The sequence below is a fragment of the Halyomorpha halys genome, unplaced genomic scaffold (assembly GCF_000696795.3).
Source record: "Halyomorpha halys isolate HHAL.00 unplaced genomic scaffold, Hhal_1.1 Scaffold878.1, whole genome shotgun sequence".
Classification (NCBI taxonomy): Eukaryota; Metazoa; Arthropoda; class Insecta; order Hemiptera; family Pentatomidae; genus Halyomorpha; species Halyomorpha halys.
Genome location: NW_027116610.1, coordinates 310,192 through 317,304, shown reverse-complemented (window position 1 = coordinate 317,304; position 7,113 = coordinate 310,192). Strand labels below are relative to the sequence as shown.

The following is a 7,113-nucleotide window of genomic DNA, read 5'->3' as shown; positions in this document are numbered from 1 at the left end:
AAGAGAGCGATATACACCTGCCCGTTTAAAAGACTATGAACTAAAATTTTAAGAGGATGGAAGAATGTTATGATTGATCCAGTTGTTGTAACAACTGTTATCTGTTCTAACCTAATTAGTAACATATGTCTGCACTTTTACCATTTCTGTAATCTTTATATTTCTGTTCTACGTTTATTGTGAATAATAAAGCCTAATTCGCAAAGGTTTTACTACAAGTTTACATTTAATAGAAATGCATTACACTGATGATATAATGCATGCTACACCAACGAAATTTTTTCAAGGTATACAGTTAAAGACAAAGAGACATCTCACATACCTTGACATAAAACTAAAGTCTCACCTCTCATTAACCGCACGTATACAACAAGACATCATATCAACTCAAACACCTGATCTAATCACAAGGGCTGTCAGACTCAAACTACTCATATAAAAATCAATACTCAGACCACCAATACTACAAAGTGCACCACTGCTACACTTCTAATACCCTACAACCTTGAAGTCACTTCAACTGTACCAGAACAATTGTACAATACAGAAGATTTGTTGAGTCACTCACTTGAGAGACGTAACATGGCCCACATAAATCATGAACTACAACTGGAAACAGTAGAACAGCCCATCACATGAAGAAATACGAGTACAGTAATCGTATTAAGTTCTTTGATAACTGTCCCATTTCCTTCAATCCTTTATTCCGTACACTTACTTACCTCATCAATCCTGTAATATATTTTGAACCTTCAAATATTCTTGATAGAAAAAGGTAGTGTTCGCTTTGAATTATGTTCTTTCATGTAAGTTTATTATTTCGTGTTTTTGTTCTGTTTTAACTGGGATCGGAAAAAAAAGTACACTTTTCTCTTGGTCACTGTTCGTAAAAATGAGAAGTTACAGTTCGTCCTGAGTTGTGTTGAAGGCATCACTGGGGCCAATGGTACCGAAACACACACACACCAATCTCTTTATGAAAGGTGGGTGGATTGATGAAGCGTTGGTGAATATCATTAACTGTATTCGAATAAGTGACCAGATCCGACAAATATAGCAGATGTGTCGCAAATGAATGAATGAAATGACTTTGGATATGACTAATCCAATTTGGATGATGTGATTTATATTCCATGTTTCAGAACGACCCAGCTGATGCTTGGCTGGCCAAGAGTTCTTTTCCCCATTGGTTCTCTCTTCTATGTTCGACATGAGCTAGCAACCAGCATCGTCTTGCTCCTTGACTATATTTTTAACACCTTTGAAGTTTTTGTTCATTATTTTTATTTTTTTATCACTACCTAAAAAACTGTGCAGCTTGATTAACTATTGAACAGGCAGTGCTCACTCAGGTTGGCTTTCACTTACGTATATATAAAATATATAGGTTAGGATAAGTATTGCGATCTTTCAAAATTTCTATTTACAAATTAAACAAGAACAATACATGTTTACTATACCTATTTTTTCAGATTATTTTATTTTTAAATTATTTATCAAATTCTTTCAGTAAGTAGTATCAATTACATTGAATCGAATTTAATTTGGCTGACTTTGACCATTATGATGATTCATTTAACTGAATCGAAATGAATCGAATCGAAATAAATTATGTATTCATACCAAAATCATAATACTGACACACAAGCACACGCACACGCACGCACACACGATTTATTAATGAATTTCCATAAAATCAGAAGTTTGTTGTCGATTGATAGTACTTTCTTAGTATTCGGTATAGTTACCTGAATCGTCTCTTATGTGCTTGTATTTTAAGCATGGTGTGTGGTTTCTAGGAGAGTCTTTTGTCTAGGTTGTAGCCAAAATACCTGAGTCGGATCTGGAGGGGGAGTTTCAATTCATTTAAATTAAATTTTCGATTCATTAAAAATAATCCACAATTGATTGTACCATTGTTCAATCTGAGCGAGGTGTATTGATAGATTTGATACAGCTTCTACAGTACCCAAGTGAGATGATAGAATGGCTGTATCGTTGGAAAATATTGCCAGGAACGTGTCGATATTTATGGGGATGTCAGAAGTGAAAAGGATGTAAAGGACGGGACCCAAAACACTATCTTGTTAAACTCCCCCCCCCCCCTCAAATTATAGATTTTTGAGTTCTCAAGACCCAATGTGATTGAAAGGAGTGATTTGTACCTTGAAAAGCAATTCGGTATCCGGTCGAAAAATCGTTTAATTATTTTCACTGCTTATTATTATCGCTGCTAAGATCGTTATTATTGTTTATTTTTAATAAATAAGTTAATTTGCAATTTGCAGAAAGAAACTGTTGTAAAATTAAAATATCATATTTTTTGATAAGGTTAGACATGAGGGGGTTATACATAAACAATTGTACAGCAATGTCATGTGCTCTTAATAAAATGTGTATAAAAACAGATTAGGTGTTTTATAATGAACAAAACTGAAACACACATAAATTTGAATTAATTTAAAACTTTTCATAGTTTTCAAAATGGTCTCCCACAACCTCTAATGGGGATTTCCAACTCAATTAACATAGGTCTGTTCCGTCGAACTGTTAACAAACGATCTTTAATTTCCTCTGATGATGTATTGCCAATCCCTTATGTTGCTAGGTATTTATTTAGATATTGAATTTTTTTTTTATCTCTTTCTTCATTTGGTATGTTCAAAATTAAATGTTATACATTCTTTGAGTTTCAACTTATACTACTCATACATCCATATAATCAGAATACAAGCTTTAGCCTTTATTAATTTCTCTAAAGCTGGTCATCGCTTCATGACCTTCAACAATTTATAAACTTTAATAAATTATTTTAAAATATATAATTTCACAAGTGAAACAAAAAAACATTCTAATAAAATATAAATGGTTAAATAAGTGTTATTTAATCACAAAATTCACTCATATGCAAATAAATACTAATGGAAATTCTAATTACCAAAGAAATTATTAGTTAGAATTATTGAATAAAACTAGAATATTTAACTGGTTTGAAATTATTTTAGATTTCCTCTTTGATCGAAATATAACCCTAATTAATCTATTAAATAAAATTATATTAATACCTTTTTTTACTCTTTATTGTAATCTCGTAAAATTACAAAATATATGTTTCTATACATAGTTATGTGATTTCACCTATATCTTGCCAGTTTTGACGAATTTTTCACCTCGTTTGATATTTTTTGTCAGTATTGGGAGAGATATTTTTACCAGCTCATTTTCATAATCTGATATCTGATCAGGTATTCCAAATTTCTTCTCAACTCTATTTTTACCTAGAAGGAGAGGAGATGCGAAATAATTTTAGTTTCCTCTAATTTGCGTCAAGGTTACAACAGTAACTAAGTTGAATGGATAATAAAGCCTGCTGTAGATGATACATTACCATTTCAAGGTTAATTTGATTTATTAATAAAATATAACTAGCCCTTTTTTAAATTGAATTTGTTTATAAATTTGTTTTCGTGTATTATTTTGTCAAACTAAAGAGCAATATAAATTTCTCCAGTTGGAATTTCATAACTATTGAGTAGTCATCATCGTTAATAACAGGAAAATTCCTCATATTCCCGCTATTTGAAAATTGGTTTCAAAAACGATTCATATTTACAAACTGAGGTATGTATCTAAAGATAAAACGGTTTTGAATCGAAAGATTTTTTTCAAATAAAAACAAATAGAATACTATTCCTCTACAAAATAAAACAGAATTCAAAATACAATACTTTCAATACTTTTAATTGTTTTTTCTTCAAAGAAAAAAGAATAAGCACTTCTACTTGTCCCTTCACATATAGCTATATAATTTCACCTATATCTTGCCAGTTTTGACGAATTCTTCACCTCGTTTGATATTTTTTGCCAGTATTGGGAGAGCTATTTTCACCAGCTCATTTTCATAATCTGATATCTGATCAGGTATTCCACATTTCTTCTCAACTCCATTTTTACCCAGAATGAGAGGGGATGCGAAATAATTAAGCCCGCAGTATTCATGAGCGACAAAGCTGCATTCAACAACATTCTCCTCACCACACATAGCTCGCAGAAGAGCGTCGACAAACCTGGCTCCCGAGAAAGCCATTGCGATGGTTGCACTTCCTGCCCCAGCTTTGGCCTTTACAACTTCTGTTCCCGCGTTTTGAATCCGCTTCGTCAAGCAGGTGATTTCTTCTTGTGTCAAGTCTACCTTTGGTTGGCAATGAGAAAGAAGTGGTACAATAGTCTCTCCTGAATGACCAACGACCACAGGAATTTTTAATTCCGCAGGGTTCTTTCCCTTCAGGTTCGCTGTGAATGTACTGGACCTTACTAAATCTAAGGTTGTCACTCCAATAACCTTCTTGGGATCGAAAACACCATTTTTCTTCATTACTTCCGCTGCTATGGGAAGGCATGAATTGACAGGGTTGGTTATGATGGTCAGGAAAGCTTTAGGAGCAAACTTTGCGACAGCTTCCGTCAAGTCCCTTACTATTGATGCATTCGAACCAAAGAGATCATCTCTTGTCATACCGGGTTTTCTCGGAACCCCTGCAGGTATCACCACTACATCCATCCCACACAAAGCGTCAGCCATCTCCTCGGGGCCTGTAGCTGCCTTCGTATAGGAATTTGTGTTGATGTGACTGATATCAGCCCCTACTCCTGGGGTATGTTTAACTATGTCGTACAACGAGAGTTCTGTTATCAATTTGTTCAATTTCAGTAGTAAAGCCAATGGTTGACCGATCCCTCCGGCAGCTCCCAGTACTGCTACTTTAACATTAGTTCTGTTAGATGTGGAAAAAAACCGCCTGCAAAGCATGATTAATTTTAAATATTAATCTTATTGGGAGGGTTAAGTTAGATAATCACTAATTATTAAATTGTAACTTGAACATGTGATTTGTTAATTTGAATCAGAACTGCTGTATTGTTGAGTTAATGTTGTAAAGTATATTTCAGTAACCCGAATCGGTTACTACATCTACTATCGGTTGTATCTATTACATATACATTGAAAGTGGAATAAAACAAATCGTTCTTTAAAAGAAACATAAGATTTCAGGAGAAATATATTGACTTTTTTTAATTATAAGCTTTAAAATTGGCGTTGAAGACATATTTCATCGCCCAAAAAGTTTTTTAGTACATTGAACATGAAGAAAAAAAAAATGATTACCTGATTACCACCACTTCCTATATTACATTAAGAAAAAAAAAATTGTCCAAAGTTTATTCTATTCTCAATAATTATTCTACTGCTGCTGGCTATTGGGGTACTGCTTTCACATCTTTGTTCATTCTGCCAATTAATCTGCTTTTTGGTCTTTCGCGTGGTCTCTTGTCTACTATACTGACATTCATTTTTGTGTAGGGGCGTCCTAATGGATTTATACTTTCTAGGACCGCAATGTCGTCCGCGTACTACAGAACTTTATGTTTCAGTCTGACGTGCAAATCAACCAATCAACCGAAAGATGTTCTTCTAATTTCTTTTTCTAGAGCTAGGCTGAAGAGCATTGGTGAGAGCCCATCTCCTTGTCTCACGTTCGTTCTGAATTCGAAGGCTTCAGATACTTCTCCGTGTATCAGAACTCTGCATTTAGGACAATTCAAGACAAAAATCTTAGTTTTATTTTCGAATATATTGAACTATTAATCATCTTAAATTTATACCCAAACATAATTTTTTCTTCAATTGTACTATGATACAATTTCAACTCCTAAAAAAGATAGAAATAACATCCCATACTTTCTTTAGGGAACTCAACACGGTCAGTCAGAATACCAGTAAAACTTGTTGATATTAAGATATACATATTTTAAGATATATATGTTAAGATGTACGTTCAGATTGACCGTGTAGGAATAATACTGATGAGTTACCCAGAAAAGTTTGAATTCATTAAAATCATTCACAAATTGAAGCGGAGGGGAGGCAGCAAGTGCTTCTTCATATCGTGGATTTCTCTTTATTCTTTCAGACAAATGCCATAATAATAGCCAACCAAGCACTTTGATATTTATGAATCTAAAGAAACATTGCATATGATCCTTACTGTTCGATATATTATTAACATTGCGTATGATCCTTATTATTAACATTGCGTATGATCCTTAATGTTCGATATATTATTAACATTGCGTATGATCCTTACTGTTCGATATATTATTAACATTGCGTATGATCCTTACTGTTCGATATATTATCGATTATATTAACAATTAAGCGTCAGTCAGACTGATCATGTAGGTGTCCCCTTTGAGCATCAACGTAATCTAATAGTATTGTCTCTTTTGTCATTATGTAGCTTGGTAATCTAGAACTTGAACTTAAAAGGGAATTTCCGAGTGATCTTAAAGAAATCAATACCCATATCCAACTACTCTAACCCTTTACCAACCTTTGTAACCATTATTTTAAGAATTAACGTTTAAGAGCTAACGCTGATTACAACTTTGTGTATTGATGGATGGAGAAAGATGTATATCTAAAGCTTTTTAATTAGTTCTATATGTTGGATATTCATCAAATCTTTCAAAAAAATACCTCTTAAAGTACCAGTGATTTTTAGTATTTGTGGGTAATTTTTAAACATGTTATAATTTTCGGGTCCTAGTTTCAACAAAAAACTCAAACCTAAATTTAGTAATTACATTTTAATTTTGATTTTTGCACTTATTGTCGAAACCGCAAATATACAAGACAATAGGAGTAATATGACAATAGTAAAATGAACTTTTACAGTTAACAACAGAAAATCAAAAACTGAATAACAGACCAATTATTAATTTTTAACTCTAATTTCAATAAAGCAACTATAATTAATAATAATTGTAAGGAACAGAAAAACTTTTTAAACTAAAAGACATTAACTTTACAGTAAAAGATATTAACGACAACAGTAATTAAAAAATTACTTAACTTTGGTTTTTTTTTCTTTTTCAGCCGTCTTACAAGAAATAAGAGTGAAAGTTGGGTAAATGCATGTTTAGAACTTCATCGCTGCTTAAAATTTTTCAGAAATTCAATAGGTTACTGCATTTCTCTTTTTTTTTTTTTTTTGTTTTTTTTTCTGATGTTATGAAAACAGACAAAGATATAGATTTAAACCCAATAGTAAG

General features: G+C 32.6%; 1 pseudogene; it reads right to left on the bottom strand.

Annotated features, from left to right (window-relative positions):
* Positions 1–3,725: 3,725 nt before the first annotated feature.
* LOC106686799 (malate dehydrogenase, mitochondrial pseudogene) lies at positions 3,726–4,894 on the bottom strand (annotated as a pseudogene).
* Between the last annotated feature and the right edge of the window lie 2,219 nt (positions 4,895–7,113).